This window comes from Bos grunniens, chromosome X, assembly GCF_055505025.1.
Source record: "Bos grunniens cultivar Pamir isolate PY7600 chromosome X, Bosgru_T2T1.0, whole genome shotgun sequence".
In the NCBI taxonomy this organism is placed as follows: domain Eukaryota; kingdom Metazoa; phylum Chordata; class Mammalia; order Artiodactyla; family Bovidae; genus Bos; species Bos grunniens.
In genome coordinates, this window is record NC_141194.1 from 122,863,950 (window position 1) to 122,884,661 (window position 20,712).

Here is a 20,712-nt window from a genome sequence, read left to right on the forward strand (position 1 = left end):
ATGGTGAAATTCAAGGAAGAAATAACACTGAAATAGGTGAAATATTAACAAGAGGAATTTAGAAAAGTAGTAAGAATATAGAACCTGCAGTACTTGATTACTCATTGGATGTGAGGTGGGAGAGGGAAGGACTCAGGATAATACCCAAGTTTCTGGCTCAGTTGAGATGGTGAATGAATCCAGAAAGAAGTAGGCTACAAGAAACAAACTCAATAGCCACATGGAGTAAGAGAAGAGGAACCAGTCTGGGGGAGATGAGTTCAATTTGAGATTTGTTTAGTTTGAGGTCCTGAGTGGCATTTGGGGAGAACTATCCATGTATTGAGTTCAGACGAGTTATCTGAGCTGATGAAATTATAGGGGTCAAGAAAGGTTTCCCCAACTCTCATAGATTTCAGACCCAGCCTCAACCTTGGCTAGGTCTGAACAACAAAGACAAATTCAAAGAAAAGCATTCAGAATTACTTAGCATCAGGTTTACATGGCATTGTTGTTGTTGTTATTCAGTCGCTCAGTCTGACTCTTTGCAATCCCATGGGCTGCAGCATGTCAGGCTTCCCTGTCCTTCACTATCTCCCAAAGTTTGCTCAAACTCATGTCCATCCATCTCATCCTCTGCCACCCCCTTCTCCTCCTGCCCTCAACCTTTCCCAGCATCAGGGTTTTTCCATTGAGTCAAATCTTTGTGCTAGGTGGCCGAAGGATTGGAATTTCAGTTTCAGCATCTGCCCATCCAATGAATATTCACAGTTGATTTCCTTTAGAATTGACTGGTTTTATCTGCCTGCAGTCCAAGGGACTCTCAAGAGTCTTCTCCAGCACCACAATTCAAAAGCATCAGTTCTTCAATGCTCAGCCTTCTTCATGGTCCAACTCTCACATCCATACATAACTACTGGAAAAACCATACCTTTGACTAGGCGGACCTTTGTTGGCAAAGTGATCTCTGCTTTTCAATATGCTGTCTAGGTTTGTCATAGCTTTTCTTCCAAGGAGCAAGCGTCTTTTAATTATGCGTCATAAGAGTCTTCATAAGGTAATGCAGACTAGAAGAAACAATTAGAAGTGAGTATTTTTATGCTAGTTTTCCTGAAGAATGGGCAGCCATGTAGAAATGTAATAGACCAATGGGTACGAGGTAAGTGCATAAACTTGAGGAAACTGAGCAAGGCCTTTGGAGACAACGATGTTTCTTTCCTCTGGGTACAATAAGGGCACTTGGTGAAAGTGAAAGTCGCTCAGTCCTGTCTGACTCTTTGTGACCGCTTGAACTATACAGTCCATAGAATTCTCCAGGCCAGAATACTGGGGTGGGTAGCCTTTCCCTTCTCCAGGGGATCTTCCCTACCCAGGGATTGAACCCAGGTCTCCCGCATTGCAGGCGGATTCTTTACCAGCTGAGCCACCAGGGAAGCCCAAGAATACTGGAGTGGGTAGCCTATCCCTTCTCCAGGGATCTTCCCAACCCAGGAGTCAAACCGGAGTCTCCTGCATTGCAGGTGGATTCTTTACCAACTAAGCTATCAGGGAAGCCTCTTACATGAGGATTTTATGACCTGCTTCTGACAAGGGAGGATGAAAGGTCAGTGACTTACCTGCTTTTACTGTTTTCTCTAACTCCTTCAGCTTAACATTTTCAATGTGCCCAAGTGTCCTATTTAGGGGCAGCATGTCCTCAACTCCATCAAAAGCAGTAGAAATTTCTGGATTTGTTACAGTAGGAAAGGTAGTTATTTTCTACACTATTCATAAGGCTGAATTCCTACCATATACCAAGCATCAGCTAAACCAGTTCTCCTTTTAGAGGCCTTCCCTGACCTTCCAATCTCAACTAGCTTCTTTGGTATTACTCTCGAAGAGTTTTCTGTTCTTTTGCTTTATAGCAGGGATCTCAATTTCTAGCTAGTTATTTATGTTTGAGAGCCCAATCTCTGGCTATCCATGTGAGCCCAATCACATCTGCCTTGTTTACTCCTGAATACCTGCAACTCAGCACGGCACATAGTAAGTGCTCCAAGAACATTCATCAAATGGATGAATGAAGAGTAAATACCTTAAAGAAGACAATAAGGGAGAAAATTAGAGGACCTCGGGCAGAATCCTGTGGAACTCAAATGCTCAGTAAGAGGAAAAGGAGACTGAGAATGAGCAATCAAATATAGATAGGAGGAAAACCAGGAGAACAGGGTCTCAGAGAAGCCTATGGAAGAATGTCAAGAAGAGAATGATCACTGGCATCCAATGCTGCTAAAGAGCTGTGCAAAGTAATGACCGAGAAGCAGTCATTGGATGTAAAAATAAGAAGGTTATTGATGATCTTACTAAAAACAATTTTAGTGTTATGATGGAAATAAAGTTTGAATCGAGGTTTCTAGTCAATATGTTGAACTATTAGAGAAGCCCCTGTCCTTCCTTAAAAATGTATAAGGAGCAGATAAAATCTAAGCATGTCTTTGACAATTCGAAAGTTCTAAATCCAAAAGAAAATTTCTAGGTGATAGAAACAAAGCAGAAATTCAAAGCCAAAGCAAACTGCAACAGTTGAAGCTAAATGGCCATCAAGAGTATTAGACCTGGATATATATCTTGGAGCTTAAGGTGAAGCCATGGTAAAGAATCTGCCTGCAATGCAGGAGACCCGGGTTCAGTCCCCGGATCAGGAAGATCCCTCTGGAGAAGGGAATAGCAACCCACTCCAGTATTCTTGCCTGGATAATTCCTGAGAATTCCAGAGAAGCCTAGTGGGCTATAGTCCATGGGGTCACAATGAGTCAGACACAACTGAGTGATTAACACACTCAGGTGAAGCCACAGCCCTGATATAGAGCCTTGAGTTCCCTTCATAAACCTAGGAGCCAAAAGTCCATCCGGCTCATGATGAATCAGGACTCAAGGCCTGGGATGCAGAATATAGGTGGAGTGTCCTCTCTGGGCCTAGAATGTAAAAAATCAAAGCCCCACATCTTAATTTTTACTAACAAGCTGGGAAATTTAAAAACTGACTTTGATCCAGTGAAACCCAGAGAATGCTGGCAGAGAAAGAACACAAAATTGTAGAGATAGATAACTCTGCTTTCCAGGGTTCACATAGGACTTCTACAGAAAGGAACTCTCCTGCTGAAGGTGAGCCCCTCAGATTTCCAGAGAAAGAAGGGAAATAAGTCATTGCAGGGGTGATCAGAAGTGACAATAAACAGGGTAATCTATATTCCAGAAAAGTTGTATAATAAGGCAATATGGGAGAGACTTTAACATAAGCATCTTCAAAATGCTCAATAGGATAAAGGAAGGAATAGAATCCATAAAGTATAAACAGCACATTATCAAAAAATAGCAGACATATTAGAAAAGATGAAACAGACATTATAAAAATTATATATATGTGTGTGTATATATATATATACACATATATGTACAGTAAGCCCCCTACATATGAACAAGTGCTGTTCTGAGAGTGCATTCATAAGTCCAGTTTATTTGTAAGTCCAACAGAGTTAGTCTATGTCTGCAACTAACATAAGCAGTTACATAGTACTGTACTGTAATAGGTTTATAATACTTGACACACAAATAATACATAAAAAACAAACAAAAAGTAAAACATTTTTAATCTTATAGTACAGTACCTTGAAAAGTACAGTAGTACCAGCTGCATCACTGCTGCTTCTATGCTTGCTTCTGGACATGGGGCTTGAAATAAAGATACGGTACTATTGTGCTCTATATGCTACTGTGCAGTAAAGTACACAAAAGTCCAACCACTTGTACAGGATGCATGCATGCGACAATGTATGCCAGACATGTGAACTAACTTTCATGATTGGACCAGGAATGCACATTTGCACCTTTGAAAATTCTCAGCTTGAAGGACTTACTATATACATATGCTTGTATGTATATATATATATAATTTTTAATATGCTCTATATATTTTAAGTTACATAATGTATAATACAGTATTTGTGTGTGCATTGATGGAATAAAAACAAAATCAATCAATAGACTAAATCCAACTAGAGAAGGGATAGGTCAAGCGCCCCTGATTCTACAAAGTTAAATAGTTGGGATTAGGAAAGAGAAGGAAGAAAGGGAATGTAGGAGAGAATGAAGTCTCACGTACACCTAACAGAAGTTTCAGAAGAAGAATAGCAATTTAAAGGGAAACATTAGATGAAGAGTTGATGGCTAAATTTCCAGAATTGAACCAAAACTATTGAACAATTGAAGGAGCATAAGAAGAGGAATGCAATGAAGAGGAATATTTTAAATATATTCAAATACCAACCAAATACTAGTTGTCCTCTAAAAGGGGTATTGAAATCTATAGGGAAGAATTGCTAAGAATACACACACACACACACACACACACAATTTTATATGATAAAATTAGAGTGAATGGTGAATGTGAAGAAGGTAAGTGTGTTGGTAAAGACCACATTTTTTCATGAATCCTGGCCAGGAAGGGTAAAAAACTTGAACGAGAGCTGAATGAGCTTGTGTGACATGGAAATTTATGCAACATGAATAGCAAAAGCAACACAGTGAGCTTATGTGTACACTCACATGCACACATATTCATAGAGCTAGTAGAATAAAATGGCAGGGGACTTTGAAGTATAGTTGATTTATGATGTGTTAGTTTCTGCTGTACACCAAAGTGATTCAGTTATGCACATATGTGTGTGTGTATTCTTTTTCATATTCTTTCCCATTATGGTTTATCACAAGACATTGAATATAGTGCCCTATGATATGTAGTAAGACCTTGTTTATCCATTCCATATGTAATAGTTTGCATTAGCTAGTCCCAAACTTAAAATCACAGTGAAAAGTGAAAGTGTTTAGTCCCTCAGTTCGGTCCAACTTGTGGCGACCCCATGGAGCGTAGCCCGCCAGGCTCCTATGTCCATGGAATTCTCCAGGCAAGAATACTAGAATGGGTTGCCGTTCCCCTCTCCAGGGGCTTTTCCTGACCCAGGGATCAAATCCAGGTCTCCTGCATTGCAAGCAGATTCTTTACCATCTGAGCCACCAATTGCAGGGGACTTTTATTTTATTTTATACTGATTTTTTACTAATTTATTTATTTTGAATTTATATTTACTAATGTCGCTAAGTCGTGTCCAGCTCTTGCAACCCCATGGACTGTAGCCTGCCAGGCTCCTCTGTCCATGGGATTCTCTAGGCAAGATTACTGGTGTGGGTTGCCATTTTCTTTTCCAGGGGATTTTCCCAACCCAAGAATCCAACCCGGGTCTTTTGCACTGCAGGCAAAGTCTTTACCAACTGAGCTATAAGGGAAGCCAATTTAGATTGGATTCTGTCAGCCAGGATGTATGAATGTGTGTGTGTGTGTGTGTGTGTTGATTTGCTACTGATGTATATTTGCTACATCATCAATTATTTTTCAACTGTAAAAGATTTATTTAACATCATCTTTCCTACAACTTTTGAAAAGCAAAAGAAAAAATGGTGAGAAGGACTGAAAGGACAGTTTTAAAGTGAATACATCAGCATTATGAAGAATTCCTTACATTTTCATGTTTTTCCTCATTCATCTCAAGTAGGTGAAGTTTTCACCGTGGAGTGTGAGACCACAAATCGGTGTTTAGGAACTACTGCTTTAGATGCTGCCTTTAAGGGCGTATGAAAGTTTTATCACTTTAGATAGTAACATCACAGAAGATAATTTTATAAATTCAGAAAACACTGAAGCACCATTAAAATATGACTTTAGTCATGACCTCGTGCATTGGGGACTTTTAAATTGAGGGATTCTCCAAAGCTCTTAGTTCCCTTGAAGCCATTCAGGCAGCCTGTTCTGTCATTTAAAATGTCACCACTAGAGGTGCTCTTTTGTATTGATAGTATAATACTGCCTCCATAAAATCCTTATTAGAATGAGCCACTTGCCAGAGACGGGGGTCATGAGAACATTACTAGTAATCATTAATCCAGCACTGATGAGAGGAGCTGCTTTATTGGAAAGCGGTGACCCAGGGATGTGATACGGGAAAGGACAATATTAATGAAGGAATAGAATTAGGACAACCCGGATCCTAAAGTCTTATCTGTAAGAGCTGGCTCTTGTGGAACCTCTAAAGGACGGCGGGCATGTGGGCTGAGATGTTGGCAGTAAAGCATTGTCTGCAGCCTGTCTGGAGTGTACACACACGCACGCATACATGTACATACAGTATGTTGTCTTGGTTCTTACCGTGAAATGAGGCAGTTGTTTCCCTTGACAATTCTAAGTAGATTTTTTTCAGACCAAAGTATACCAAGATTATGATAGAGAAAGTAGGCACTGGTATTTTAGCAGCAGGAAGAGGAATGACTCAGTAGGAAGATTTTGTTCTAATATGTTTACAATATACTCAAACAGTAACCAAATAATAGTTGTCCCTCTCCAATAGGAATATTGACATCTACCAAAGAAATTAGTAGGATTATCTGGTTGGGACAGTCATTTCCCTATAATCTTTAATTCACTAGCTTACAGTTTTATCATCATCATCATAACATTATTTAATAACTGCCCACACTTAAATCTCTGGTCATTAAGCTAACCCGTTATTGCAGGAGGAGAATGTGTGACTCACTGTGGTATACGTGCCAATTTAATTTTCATTTTGATTGGCATCTTTCCAAGGGGATTACTTCTACTAAACCCTCTGCTGATGGAAGTTGTAAATCGATAAACTACTGTACACTTAAACATTACCATTGACAATATTGTGTGGAATACAATCAGTGGGAAAGGGAAGACAGTTGTTTACAAGCAAGAAATAAACAACTCACAAACGTCTATCAGAACCTCCACATAACACATTTTATTTTTCCCGATCCCCAGAATGCCTAATAACCATACCTATAATCAATATTTCACAGAAAAGTACACTTCTGAAGAATGCTTACAATAAGGGATCAACTTGTTGCCAAGTGATTCAAAGTGTAGGGGTATAAAAATTCAAGATTGTGCTCTTTAACAAGTGGTGCTGGGAAAACTGGTTAACCACTTGTAAAAGAATGAAACTAAAACACTTTCTAACACCATACACAACAATTAACTCAAAATGATTAAAGATCTAAATGTAAGACCAGAAACAATAAAACTCCTAGAGGAAAACATGGGCAAAACACTCTCCGACATAAATCATAGCAGGATCCTCTATGACCCACCTCCCAGAGTATTGGAAATAAAAGCAAAAATAAACAAATGGGACCTAATTAAACTTAAAAGCTTCTGCACAACGAAGGAAACTATAAGCAAGGTGAAAAGACAGCCTTCGGAATGGGAGAAAATAATAGCAAACGAAGCAACTGCCAAAGAATTAATCTCCAAAATATACAAGCAACTCCTACAGCTCAATTCCAGAAAAATAAACGACCCAATCAAAAAATGGCCAAAGAACTAAACAGACATTTCTCCAAAGAAGACATACATATGGCTAACAAACACATGAAAAGATGCTCAACATCACTCATTATCAGAGAAATGCAAATCAAAACCACAATGAGGTACCATTTCATGCCAGTCAGAATGGCTGCTATCCAAAAGTCTACAAGCAATAAATGCTGGAGAGGGTGTGGAGAAAAGGGAACTCTCTTACACTGTTGGTGGGAATGCAAACTAGTACAGCCACTATGGAGAACAGTGTGAAGATTCCTTAAAAAACTGGAAATATAACTCCCATAGACCCAGCAATCCTACTGCTGGGCATACACACCAAGGAAACCAGAATTGAAAGAGACACGTGTACCCCAATGTTCATTGCAGCACTGTTTATAATAGCCAGGACATGGAAGCAACCTAGATGCCCATCAGCAGATGAATGGATAAGAAAGCTGTGGTACATATACACAATGCAATATTACTCAGCCATTAAAAAGAATGCATTTGAATCAGTTCTAATAAGGTGGATGAAACTGGAGCCTATTATACAGAGTGAAGTAAGTCAGAAAGAAAAACACCAATATAGTATATTAACGCATATATATGGAATTTAGAAAGATGGTAACGATGACCCTATATGCGAGACAGCAAAAGAGACACAGATGTAAAGAACAGACTTTTGGACTCTATGGGAGAAGGCGAGGGTGGGATGATTTGAGAGAATAACATTGAAACATGTATATGATCATATGTGAAATAGATCACCAGTCCAGGTTCGATGCATGAGACAGGGTGCTCAGGGCTGGTGCACTGTGATGACCCTGAGGGATGAGATGGGGAGGGAGGTGGGAGGGGGTTCAGGATGGGGAACACATGTACATCCATGGCTGATTCATGTGAATATATGGCAAAAACCACTACAATATTGTAAAGTAATTAGCCTCCAATTAAAATAAATAAATAAAAATTTTTAAAAATTCAAGATTGTGTAAATCCTCTCACCTCAGGGTAAGTAATATATCCTGATAAGAATTCAGCACCAAGAGTCAGTTTAACCCAGGTATGAAGTCTGGCTTTACCCAGTTTTGTTCCCCAACTCCCTAGCTCTTTCTCATCCTTCAGAATTCATCCTCCAAGATGTTTGTTTTTTTTTTTTTTTTTTTTTTTTTTCCTGAAGCTGACCTCTACTGCCCAGAGTCAGCTGTGCCTTCTTTTGTGTACTCCCAACACTTTGGACATTTGGTCCCACTCTTACTGTGCTTAATAACATTTGGTTTTAGTCTATTTATTTCTCTTTCTCCTCCACTTGAGGCCAAGGACAGTCTCTGGAGAGACAATAGAGCCCTTTTAAGATCATGGGATATAAGTCAGAATGCATGGATTTGAATCCATCACTTCCTACCTGAATGAACTCAGTAACCTCTCTTTTCCTCAGTTTTTTCATCTGTAGAATGAGGATAAGCTCAGAAGGTTGCTGTAAGTATTAAGTGAGTAAATAAGTACAAGGTACTTAGATAATGCCAGGGATATAGTTCAGTTCAGTTCAGTTGCTCACTCGTGTCTGACTTTTTGTGACCCCATGGACTGCAGCACACCAGGCTTCCCTGTCCTTCGCTATCTCCTGGAGTTTACACAAACTCATGCCCATCGAGTCGGTGATGCCATCCAACCATCTCATCCTCTGTCGTCCCCTTCTCCTCCTGCCTTCAATCTTTCCCAGCATCAGGGTCTTCTCTAATGAGTCAGCTCTTCGCATCAGGTGGCCAAAGTATTGGAGCTTCAGCTCCATCATCAGTCCTTCCAATGAATATTCAGGATTGATTTCCTTTAGGATGGACTGGTTTGATATAGTTGGTGCTCAGTAAATTGTTGTCATTTAGTGGCTAAGTCATGTCTGACTCTTTTGCAACCCCATGTAGCCTACCAGACTTCTCTGTCCATGGGATTTCCCAGACAAGAATACTGGAGTAGGTTGCCATTTCCTCCTCCAGGGGATCTTCCTGACCCAGGGATGTAGCTGTTTTTACCTTTGCATCTTTCAGGTACCTTTGCATCCCTTCAGGGTGTAGCTCGGTACATGGCAAATGGTTCTCAGTAAATTTTAAACCAAGGAATGAACAATTTGGTCCAGGACAAATTAATTTCACTTATCTCAGATCGCTTCTGTAAAATGAGATGGTTAATTGAGCATCAAGGCCCCTGTTATGAAATGAGGTTCTAAAGTTACTTGAGGTCTTCAGTGGTTACAGGAGAAATTAGTAAATAATTTCAATCTCTTGATTGTTTGTCAGAAGGGAAATGTTAGAGCAAATTAGTTAGAATGGATCTAGAGGAACCCCTGATTGCAAAAGAATAGTCATGGGCGTCAGAGCATGGAAGTGAATACATTGTGTGTAATATTTTTCTCTCTTTTGGCTGAACTCAAGCTTCCTGTAGCTGAAAGCAGATGGCACAAAAAAGCTTACAGTGTGCAAAGCCAGTTCCAGTTTTCCCTGTAAAAAAAGAACTGAGCGAATTGGGAGTCACTTTAACTTCTCATCACTGCTACGAAGGGGTGAAGACCAAGTTCAGGATATGTTATGTATCATAGCATTCCAAACCTCAGATGATGTGAGTCAGACCAGGTCCTGTGCTCAAAGTACTCCCTGGGCTGAGAAACGCAGAATAACATCAAGCAGTGATTTGTAATCATTTAATTTATTTATTTTTGGCTGAGCTGGGTCTTTGTTGCTGTGGTGGGCTTTCTCTAGTTGTGGAGAGAGGGGGCTACTTTGTCACTGTGGTGCATGGGCTCCTGGTTGTGGTGGCTTCTCTTGGTGCAGAGCGCATGCTCAGTAGTTGCAGCTTGTGGGCTCATGAGCGAGACCAGGGATTGAACCTGTGTCCCCTGCATTTGCAGGTGGATTCTTTAACCACTGGACCACCAGGGAAGTCCTAATCATTGAATTTTAGTGAGAAAGGTAGTGAAGTTTTCTTTAAATATCACTCTGCTGCTGCTACTGCTGCTAAGTCGCTTTAGTCGTGTCCGACTCTGTGCGACCCCATGGACTGCAGCCCACCAGGCTTCTCCGTCCATGGGATTCTCCAGGCAAGAACACTGGAGTGGGTTGCCATTTCCTTCTCCAATGCAGGAAAGTGAAAAGTGAAAGTGAAGTCGCTCAGTTGTGTCCGACCCTTAGCGACCCCATGGACTGCAGCCTACCAGGCTCCTCCATCCATGGGATTTTCCAGGCAACAGTACTGGAGTGGGGTGCCATTGCCTTCTCTAAATATCACTCTAAGAAACTATTATTCAAAGTGTATGGACTATGCTAATAATTGTGCATAGGTCATATCTATTCTTGTTTGTTTCATAATTCACTTTTGTTTAAAAAAGAAAAAAACATGTGAGTTGAAAATCATGCTATATTTCATCTTTTCCTGTTACCCAAGCCAGAAGATAGTCATATCAAGCACCACTGTTCAGCAACCTAAATTTCAAACCCAATGCCAAGAAGAAAAGGTCTGGCCTTGTAAACATAACGTTGTATTGTCTGAGAATCCTTAGTTTAAATATAAGCTCTGCCACCTATGTACAGGCCGGGAAACCATAGATGCAAGTCTCACTAGACTTTCCTTTCTCATCTGTAAGTGGCAGTTTTGATAACACTTTACAAGTTCTCGTAGGGATTAAGAAAAATGCTGATGTCACATCACTTGTTGTTGTTATTCAGTTGCTCAGTCATGTTCAACTCTCTGAGACCACATGAACTGCAGCACGCCAGGCTTTCCTGTCCTTCACTATCTCCCTGAGTCTGCTCAGTCTCATGTCCATTGAGTCAGTGATGCCATCCAACCATCTCACCCACTGTTGTCCCCTTCTCCTCTTGCTTTCAATCTGTCCCAGCATCAGGGTCTTTTCCAGTGAGTCGGCTCTTCGCATCAGGTGGCCACAGTATTGAAGCTTCAGCTTCAGCATCAGCCCTTCTAATTCAGGGTTGATTTCCTTTAGGATTGACAGGTTTCATTTCCTTGTTGTCCAAGGGACTCTCAAGAGTCTTCTGTAGCACCACACTTCGAAAGCATCAGTTCTTCGGCACTCAGCCAGCCTTCTTTATGGTCCAACTCTCACACCCATACATGATTACTGAAAAAACCATAGCTTTGACTATATGGACCTTTGTAAGCAAAGTGATGTCTCTGCTTTTTAATACACTGTCTAGATTTGTCATAGCTTTTCTTCCAAGGAGCAAGTGTCTTTTAATTTTGTGGCTGCAGTCACCATCTGCAGTCATTTTGGAGGCCAAGAAAATGAAATCTGACACTGTTTCCACTTTTTGCCCATCTGTTTGTCATCCGCTTAACAAGTTGTTTATCCAATTATAACGACAGTATTTATTGTTATCACCATTTTAAACCCCAATTTAGGGGGAAAAAAACAACCCAAAACCAAAAAACGAATGAACAACAACTAAAGCAGTGTGGAGGGTTTAAAAATCCTCTAAGGCATCTGAATGGTTCTCAGGTGGATCACTGACCTGGCTTTTGTCCCCTTCTTAGAATCTGATGGATACCATCTCCCCCAAATTCAGTCAGTTCTCCTGCCCACGTTCTGGCTGCTATCTACAAAGAGATGTGTTAAGACTTAATCGTGAGAGAGCACTGAAGTAGTTTCTCATTACCTCTCTGCTCTTGTAAAAGATGGCAACTCTTGATAGGAACTTGATGGAAACAATATCATTGGCAAATAGGAAATCCATCCAGAGTTCCTTATCAATTCAGTTCAGTCCCTCAGTTATGTCTGACTCTTTGTGACCCCATGGAGTGCAGCACACCAGGCTTCTCTGTCCATCACCAACTCTCAGAGCTTACTCAAACTCACGTCCATCGAGTCGGTGATGCCATCCAACCATCTCATCCTCTGTCGTCCCCTTCTCCTCCCGCCTTCAATCTTTCCCAGCATCAGGGTCTTTTCCAATGAGTCAGTTCTTCGCATCAGGTGGCCAAAGTATTGGAGTTTCAGCTTCAGCATCTGTCCTCCCAATGAATATTCAGAACTGATTTCCTTTAGGATTGACTGGTTTGATCTCCCTGCAGTCCAAGGGACTCTAAGAGTCTTCTCCAACACCACAGTTTGAAAGCATCCATTCTTCAGAGATCAGCTTTCTTTATAGTCCAACTCTCACATCCATACTGACTACTGGAAAAACCATAGCTTTGACTAGACTAGACAAAACCATAGCTTTAACTAGACTAGAGTTCCTTATGTTGGTTGTGAATCCTGCCCCACCCTCCCAACCCACCCTAACCATAGCTTTGACTAGACTAGCCAAAACCATAGCTTTAACTAGACTAGAGTTCCTTATGTTGGTTGTGAATCCTGCCCCACCCTCCCACCCCACCCCAACCCCAACTTTCCCTAACAGGGAAAGTTAGATCTTTTGCAAACACTGAATTCCCTTCCTTGCATCTGGAGTTTAGATCACTTTGCTCCAGAAATCCTATTTCCTGAAACAGCTTAGATCCAGAAAAATGACTGATGGTTGGCTTCTGGCTCAAATCCTCCCATTATTTTTCCCCCTAGCTTTTCATTTAGATTACTTAGTTCACTGGGCAAGAAATGAACCCTGTGCTACAGATATTTTGCCTCTGAGTTTTGTACATTTCTTGTCTGCCCTAAGTGTTTCATCATAGAAACATCTCATTTATATTTGTTAGTCACCAGTCAGTTCATAAAATAGCAACTATTCCTTCAAGATCTTCAAATATGGTTGAACAAAACTAAATTGATTTCAGAGAAGCTGGTGTCGTTGCTGGCTGGGGACACTGTATCACCACTGGGGCAAACCATTTGGTTGAGAATAGATGTATTGTATCTGCCAAGTATTAACCACACGTTGCATGAGAGAAACTTTAGAAAATGGATGTGACTGCTTTGACCCGAGTGCTCCAAGTTCACTCAATATAGTCTTCCAAAGGCAAAGCTACTAGGAGTCTCCAAGCTCCATCAGACAGGACCATACGCTTTCTCAGTAACGGTGTTGCTACCCTTTTCCTCATGACTCCTTCTTGGTTGCAGGTCATGAGTATGTGAATAATGTGTGCGTTCATGTTCAGTCACTAAGTCACGTCCAACTTCTTGTGATCTCCTTGACTGTAGCCCACCAGGCTTCTCTGTCCATGGGATTTCCCTGGCAGGAATACTGGAATAGGTTGTCATTTCCTTCTCCAGGGGATCTTCTTGACTCAGAGAAGGAACCCACATCTACTGCTTGGCAAGTGTATTCTTTACCGCTGTGCCAACTGGGAAGACCATGTGAATAGAGTATAGTTTTAAATCACAGAATGAGAGCCTTGAGCCCACATATCCACTAAGGTAGAAAAGGTTTCTATTGGAGTCACAAAATCTTCTATCAAAAAATCTGCCAATTTTTAACTATGTTATTGGACACCCTTGCTGAAAAGAGTGTTTTCCTTGTACAAAACTTCAATCCCCACATATTGAAGCTTAAGCTCATTTTCTTGTGATCCTTCCTCTCTCGTAATCCTCAGGGAAGAAAGGTCCATTTCAGTCATCCGGTATTTTTCTCCAGGTCTTCTTAATTAAAAATGACTAAGCAGATATTCAATAAAGGACAGAATGGTATGGACCTAACAGAAGCAGAAGATATTAAGAAGAGGTGGCAAGAATACACAGAAGAACTGTACAAAAAAGATTTTTATGACCAAGATAATCACAATGGTGTGATCACTCACCTAGAGCCAGACATCCTGGAATGTGAAGTCAAGTGGCCTTAGGAAGCATCACTATGAACAAAGCTAGTGGAGGTGGTGGAATTCCAGTTGAGCTATTTCAAATCCTGAAAGATGATGCTGTGAAAGTGCTGCACTCAATATGCCAGCAAATTTGGAAAACTCAGCAGTGGCCACAGGACTGGAAAAGGTCAGTTTTCATTCCAATCCCAAAGAAAGGCAATGCCAAAGAATGCTCAAACTACCGCACAATTGCACTCATCTCACATGCTAGTAAAGTAATGCTCAAAATTCTCCAAGCCAGGCTTCAGCAATACGTGAACCATGAACATGTAGATGTTCAAGCTGGTTTTAGAAAAGGCAGAGGAACCAGAGATCAAATTGCCAACATCCGCTGGATCATGGAAAAAGCAAGAGAGTTCCAGAAAAACATCTATTTCTACTTTATGGACTATGCCAAAGCCTTTGACTGTGTGGATCACAATAAACCGTGGAAAATTCTGAAGGAGATGGAAATACCAGACCACCTGACCTGCCTCTTGAGAAACCTATATGCAAGTCATGAAAAAACAGTTAGAACTGGACATGGAACAACAGACTGGTTCCAAATAGGAAAAGGAGTACATCAAGGCTGTATATTGTCACCCTGATTATTTAACTTATATGCAGAGTACATCATGAGAAACACTGGGCTGGAAGAAGCACAAGCTGGAATCAAGATTGCTGGGAGAAATATTAATAAACTCAGATATGTAGATGACACCACCCTTATGGCAGAAAGTGAAGAGGAACTCAAAAGCCTCTTGATGAAAGTGAAAGAGGAGAGTGAAAAAGTTGGCTTAAAGCTCAACATTCAGAAAACGAAGATCATGGCATCTGGTCCCATCACTTCATATGAAATAGATGGGGAAACAGTGGAAATAGTGTCAGATTTTATTTTGGGGGGCTCCAAAATCACTGCAGATGGTGATTTCAGACATGAAATTAAAAGACACTTACTCCTTGGAAGGAAAGTTATGACCAACCTAGATAGCATATTCAAAAGCAGAGACATTACTTTGCCAACAAAGGTCCTTCTAGTCAAGGCTATGATTTTTCCAGTGGTCATGTATGGATGTGAGAGGTGGACTGTGAAGAAAGCTGAGCACCGAAGAATTGATGCTTTTGAACTGTGGTGTTGGAGAAGACTCTTGAGAGTCCCTTGGACTGCAAGGAGATCTAACCAGTCCATCCTAAAGGAAATCAGTCCTGGGTGTTCATTGGAAGGACTGATGCTGAAGCTGAAACTCCAATACGCTTTGGCCACCTCATGCGAAAAGTTGACTCATTGGAAAAGACTCTGATGCTGGGAGGGATTGGGGGCAGGAGGAGAAGGGGACGACAGAGGATAAGATGGCTGGATGGCATCATCGACTCGATGGACATGAGTTTGAGTGAACTCTGGGAGTTGGTGATGGACAGGGAGGCCTGGCGTGTTGCGATTCATGGGATCCCAAAGAGTCAGACTCGACTGAGCGACTGAACTGAAGCAGATATTCAGAGGCCTTGAACCCTTGATGTTGCTGCTGTTATGGCTAATTAAATGTGAAAGAGTGGAATTCATAGGTATGATTAATTCCATCAGGATACTTTATGGTTTTAAAGTTCATAAATTATGAAACAATGAAATTTTTATGGGTTATAGGATTTTTCTTCATAAGGATCAGAATCAATTATTGTGTTCCCCACAGATTTTATTTATCTATTTTTTGATTTAAATATAAACCAGAGGTAGATTCAGTACGTTCTACAGCTTAAGTATTTAGAGAATGATCTCAGAAATAGGATGCAATGAAGACCAACCCAACTAGTCTAGAGCAGCAGAAGCCTAGGGTTCCCTGGCTTTTCATTCTGAATGGGGATCAGGAGAGCCAATCAGTTGCCAAAAAATTGATTCTGTAGACCTTTTGTTTCCAAAACAGAATTCCCCCAAATGATCTGACTAGGAGAGACTCTATGCCAGCTAGTAAATGTGTCAGGTTATGTTACAGAATACAGTAGTCACTCTTTCTGTCTCTAGAATTCCAATGTGACATTGACGAGATTCCCTTAAATCATATTTTTCTTTCTGCTTGGAGTTATGTGGCAAGAGCTTTTGCTAATGGCTTTTCTCTAATCTCCTCATTTGTATTTCTATCCAGTCGTTTCTCTGGGCTTTTGGATATAATTAAATAGACCACAAAAAGTGGTACTTGCTACCCAGTCTCTTCAATATCCCCTCTGCTGCCCTAGTCAGTTACTGGCAAGATTCCAGTGTTGCTTGGCCCTGGTACACTTGAATCCACCTCCCACTCCCAGCCCCCTCCCTTTGAGTTCATCATCAGTCCTTGACCTGGTAACTTGTCACTTAGATGTTTTGATGGACTGTTAGCGAAGGTGCAGAGCCAACCAGCAAGAGGCTCTGATTATGTTTATCTTCACGGAGGAAGGGTGTTTGAAATCTTTTCTGAGTTTCAGAAAGACAGCCAATTCCTTCCTGCTCAGAAAGTACTGAGGCTGCTTCTGATTAGGCTGTCTCAATTCTCTCGTTTTTACTCATCACAGTCACATCTGTTCGGGTTTCTGTCTCTCTCCTGGAGGTGCCTCTTGAGAGCAGGTCCCCTCAGCTTCTTTCCAGCTCCTCTGAGTCCTGCCAAAAGAGACTGGCAGACCACGATCAGACTTCCCTGCTCCAATAGTTCACATACCTCTCCCTGAAAAGAATACCAAAGCCTGCTTCTCAAGTGAACCCAGGAGGAATGGAGCCAAAGAGACTTTCAGATTTTTCTTTGAGATTCCCATGTAGAGTTTATATTCTAATGGGATGGGGAGAGAAAGGGCAGAGGGCAAGTATGAGGAGGGCATGATGAAAAGGTGGGAGGAATAGGGGCACAGGCGCAAAAATCATAGGCTCCCAGAGTCAAGAAGACTTTCTAGAACATCTCATCCCAAGGTTTTCAAATGCTTTGTTGTCAGCAGTGTCATCATTTTTATTTTTATTTTTTTGTAAGTAATCATACGTACAAGTTCCAGTATATAAAAGTGAGGAAAGTGGAAGTGCTACGATTGAAACACAGGTAAGGGAACTTACATCCTTCTACTCTTTGGGTTCTGCAGGATACAACTGGAAAGCCATCTATCATGTTTCAAGGATGCTTTTAAAGATGGGAAAACTGAAGCCCCAACAGGGGCATTGACATGATAAAGGTCACACAGTGGTAGAGATTCAGACCTGTGCCCCCTGTCACTCAGGCTAGAACTCTTTGTGAGTTGACTTGGAGAAAGGAGCCAAGAATTCTTTCTTCCTGAGTCAGATGAAGGAGAGAGCCTGGTGGAAAGTGCAGTGAGTATCAAAGGTCTGGGAGGAGTTGCGGTGAATAGGGCCACCTAGCATAGAGGAGTTGTGAGCCTTGGAGTTAAGCAGGAAGAGTTGAAACTCTAGATCTGTAGGAGATCTGGGAAGTTCCCCAACAAGGGTGCAGGGTGAACCGGTAGGAACAGAGCAAGACAGGAGAAAAGGGCACATTGGAAGTGAGTGTCAAAGGAAAGGGCTTCCCAGGTGGCTCAGTGGTAAAGAATCCACCTACTAATGCAGGAGATTCAAGAGATGTGGATTTGATCCCTGGGTTGGGAAGATCCCCTGGAAGAGGAAATGGCAACCCACTCCAGTATTCTTGCCTGGAGAACCCCATGGACAGAGGAGCCTGGCAGGCTACAGTCCATGGGGTCACAGAAAGTCAGACACGACTGAGCAACTGAGCATGCATGTACACTAAAGGAAAGTCCTTGATTCATCCTTCCACTGAAATGCCACACTGCTGGTCTGGGGTGGCAGTGAGACAGAAAGGAAAGGCAAAATATGCTTCTCTAGGGTGACCTGCAAGTCTTTCTTTCATTACTGCCTTCTCAAGATGAATGAGTTTTTAGCACAGGTCTCCTCTGAGGGTTTCATTGTTGGGTTAACACACTTCTCTGAGAGCACCTGAGAAAGACACAGGAGAGTCAGGAAAGAATGAAAAGCTCTGTTCCATTAATGGTTAAAGTGATTGTACAACACAATTTGGACCCAAAGTGCAAACAGGTTTCCTTCAGTCCCTCCCCCCCGACCACTTCCCCCAACACCCTCCTCCCTTGCCATGATCCCTCTCCAGTGACAGCCCTCAGATTCTCTTATGGAAGAGAGAGCACGCATGTGGTCTGTAGACAGATCACAAAGAGTTAGAGACCCCTATGTCTGGTCTTACCCATCACATGTCATTTGTTTTCCTGTCCATGGAGTTGAAAGGATAAAGGGAGGATTAAAATCAGCAGAAGTACATTTTATGGGCTGACAGGGACATGGGACAGGGAGAGACTCTGGTTCCCCTTATACCTTAAAGATATATATAAATACCTAGAGAATCATCCGGTTGTCAGCTTTGACCCAGTGGTTTCATGTGTTCATAGCATAGAGTTTAATTCTCTAATTAATATGTTTTAAAAAAGCCTGGGGTGGTGGGTACGAGTCAGGAAAAGAGTTGATATATTTACCTGTTTGTGTTTGAGTCTTTGTAATGGTGCGCTGCTTCTCTTCATTATATATCCCTGAAGTCTTCTCTACATCTGTTTACCTCAAATCCCGCCTGCAAATACCTTGTGAGTGACATTCAGACAAGCAAACAGTGAATGCTGACCTGGTGGAGAAGCAGTGGGAAGAGCCTGGGAAAGCCTTCATTATTTTCTCAGTACCATTCCCTTATTCTTCCCAAGTTCTGTCCCTTGTCTGAATCAGGACTCTGTTTTTCTTTAGCTTTGTCATGCCTGCTTTGGTGCAGGGTCCCAAGAAAGAAACAAGAGGGAAAAAAGGTGGGTTTGTGGTGGTAGTGGGGGGGGGGTGGATTCTTGAAGGCAGTACACAGCAGAAGGTAAAAGTATGCACAATGAGTAGGAACCTCTTAACTGTCCATCCCACACCCCAAATATTTGGTCCTGGTCAGAGCTGCTTTCAACCCCTCTTTTGGGGAGATTATTTCCCTTCATTGTAGTTGGGATTTAAATCAAATACCTTCTGAGCCAGGAAACATCTTTGTACCCTTCAGAATCAGTATCAGTCAGTCACTTGTCAATTATTTTTAATAAACTTTTCTTGAGCTTAAACTATGTGACAGGAAACGTGCCAGGGGATGGGAATATAGTGGTGACCAAAACCCAGTCCCAATTTTTAAGGCGTTCAGAGTCCCAGGATTTTTTCCCCATGAATTAAAGTCTAAAGATACTTCAGTGGACTTGAGATGCTAAAATTCTTCTACCTTGTCCTCCTTTTTCTCTTGGGAAAACGCAAAGCACAAAAGAGCAGTAGACTAACCTGCAAGAAATTTCAGACTGTTGGGCATCATTGTCCCGTGTCTATCCATTTCAGTCACTGCAACCTTCAGGCCAGTGCACTTCAGCAGACACAGTTGTGCTTACCGTAGAGCAAGAGACACTTCAAGATTGGGGAAAGGTGGAAGGGAGGTGGCAGCAGCTTACCCGGTGGAGCAGTGAAATGTACAGAAGGTTCAAGAGCTTTAACTCTGACGGGCTAAAAGTAAGAAGCCTGAAAGATTTCAGTTTCTTAGTTGAGGCTCAGGCCCAAGAGCTCAGGAAAGGACCAGAGCCTGGGCATTTGGTTTTGCATCTACAGCAGTTCTGAAAAGAGCTGGAGGTCTAGTCGACAGAGCAGTAGTGATAGCTCCATGTCAGAGCCGACCTACTGTTGAGGGGCTTCCTTTCTGGCATAGAAATCAAGTAAGAGATGGGGCAGAACTTGTGAATTGAGTGAGGCGAGCAAAAAGCCACACTTGATTCCTGAATTGGAGGGAGGCAGGCTGCCTGAGCTTGAGGAGCAGGGGAAATTAAAAAAAAAAAAAAAAAGAAGTTAGGATACTGGAGACGCGCCAGAGCTTAAAGAAAGGCTCAGCTCTGCATTTCTCAGATACTGCTTCTGTACACGACTTCTTTGCGTGGATCCCAAAGCCGAACTGAACAGTGAGGGGGCGCAGAGGGAAAACGGGGTTCGGAAGGCACAAACTGGCCTGAAATGAAAAGTCAGCAAAAACCACTGGGTGGCAGCGTGGTGTGCGGGCGCAGCTCTGCAGTGCCTGCTGCTTCTGCTGCTGCCGCGGGGGGAGGCTGAACCAGTCTGCGAGCCCCGGCCTGGCTCCTGAATGGCTACAAGTGTCGCCATGCGAAAAACCTCAGCGAGTGTGTTAGGAGGGGAGTGCGTGTTGTGAGTCCCAGCCTGGGGCAAGGGGCTGGCGAACTTCCGTTGGGCTCCAGCCCGGGCGTCATGGGGCCAACTCAGAATTACCCAGTAACAGAACATCCCACTCCGCCATCCCCCATCTCCAAGCAACCCCCACCTCCCTCCCCGCTCCTCCAACCCAACTGCCTCATCCCGGTGTCTCCTCCATCACTGTTTCCGCCCGAGGCTCCTCTAGGGAAGAGGAGGGGAGGAGGGTTTGGGAGATGGGGCAGTGCCGGAGCCCCGACAGGTGTTAGCCCGAGCGGCCCGCCGGGGACTTGGGGGGATGGGGCGGGTGGGGGCG

General features: G+C 42.3%; 1 protein-coding gene across 3 annotated transcripts in view; it reads left to right on the plus strand.

The window, feature by feature from the left end:
• The window catches only part of FGF13 (fibroblast growth factor 13), a 542,346-nt gene that overhangs the window by 445,930 nt on the left and 75,704 nt on the right, over positions 1 to 20,712 (plus strand). The window lies entirely within an intron of this gene.